The sequence below is a fragment of the Sminthopsis crassicaudata genome, chromosome 6 (genome assembly GCF_048593235.1).
Source record: "Sminthopsis crassicaudata isolate SCR6 chromosome 6, ASM4859323v1, whole genome shotgun sequence".
Lineage (NCBI taxonomy): Eukaryota > Metazoa > Chordata > Mammalia > Dasyuromorphia > Dasyuridae > Sminthopsis > Sminthopsis crassicaudata.
The window spans coordinates 249,071,045-249,072,926 of NC_133622.1; positions in this window are offsets into that span (position 1 = coordinate 249,071,045).

The window sequence follows — 1,882 nt, forward strand, 5'->3', positions numbered from 1 at the left end:
TTGAGACAAGTTGAACTGGCTTTATCCAATGTGGTTGAAAGAGTCACTCAAAAACCCTTGGAAATATCAGTTTTTGCTACACAAGAGGCCCCCACAGCAGTCCTTCATCAAGGAGACAGAGTGATTGAGTGGGTGAACCTCCCAGCACAACCAGAACAAAGCCTTATTCCTTACCCAGTGCTTGTGGCTAGAATTTTATTAAAGACCTGACAAGATATACACCTTTTATACTAATGCACAAGTTAATGTGTGCTGCGAAACCATCCCAGAGTGGCAAATTTTATTAACCATGGCTCCAAATTTTGCACACGGGTCTCCATTAAAGATAACCAGACTGCTACATAATTGGCAATGGATTCTTGAAGAAAAGGTTTCTAAAGTTCCTCTTAAAGGACCAACTATCTTTACAGATGCATCCAAACATAATATTTGCGCTGTGTATTCTCGTGACTTAACTATAAAGAAAGTAATCAGAACTCCTTTTCAGTCCACTCAGCAGAATGAATTGTATGCAATCATTCTAGCTCTTGCTTATTATCCGGGAGACATAAATATAATATCTGATTCGGCCTATTTAGTAGGTGTGGTACAAAGAATTGCCACAGCCCAAATAAAATTTGTAGCCTCCAATATATATCAGCTCTTTAAAGAGCTTCAAAAGCAAGTGAGAAAGCATCCAGGTAAGATTTATATTTTGCATGTCCACTCCCATAGTGGACTTCCAGTGATGGTAATTCAAAGGCAGATAGCCTTCTAACCATGCTGGCCAGTACTCCTTTATTTCAAGAAGCACAAGAGTCTCATTCTAAATATCATCAGGCTGCCCGAGCTTTACGTTTGCAGTTTGGAATAACAAGAGAAGAAGCTAGGAGCATAGTAAAAGCCTGTACAGCTTGCCTTCCTTTCCATGCTCCTACACTCCCTCCAGGGAAGAACCCTCGTGGTTTGAGACCTAATGAAATTTGGCAAATGGATGTGACCCATTATAAATCTTTTGGTCGTCTATCTTTTATCCATGTCGTGGTAGACACCTTTTCAGGATTCACATTTGCAATGCCAGCAGCAAAAGAGCCAGCCCGAGTGGTAACTGAATTCCTTATACAAGCATTTGCAATTATGGGTGTTCCACAAGCAATAAAAACAGACAATGGACCTGCATATACGTCCAAACATTTTACACACTTTTGTGCACAGTATAAGATTTTACACACCACGGGCATACTCTTTAATCCTCAAGGGCAGGCAATAGTAGAGAGAAGAAACAGAGATATTAAGACACTCCTCCAAAAACAAAAGAAAGGGGGAGCCACAGGTAACCCTAGAGAACTTCTAAATTTAGTTCTCTATACCATTAATTTTTAAAATTTTGACAAAGATGCACTGGCTCCAGCAGACAGGTTTTATAACCCACCGGAAGGGCAGTGTCCAGTGCGAGCAGCTCCACTGTCCTTAGATAATCACCAAGTGATGTGGAGAAACCCAGAAAGTGGTGAATGGAAGGGACCAGATAGGTTAATTGCTTGGGGGAGAGGGTTTGCTTGTATTTCTACAGATGAAGAAGGAATCAGATGGGTGCCAATGAGCCGTATTCGCCTTGTCCATCGGAGAGAGACAGAGCAGACCCTTGAAACGAAGAAGAAGGCCCAAGAAACATCGGGTGGTTCCGTTGCTGACTGTGCCCACCACTGAAAGAACCTGGCAGTTATGGCGTTTGACCCATGGACATCAAAAACTGTTGGACTTGAAAATCCTCAGGAATCATTGGATTCTCTGAGACATCATAAGACTATTGTAGGACTGAAATCCTCAGGAATCATTGGATTCTCTGAGGCATCATAAGACTATTGTAGGACTTGAAAATCCTCAGGAATCATTGGATTCT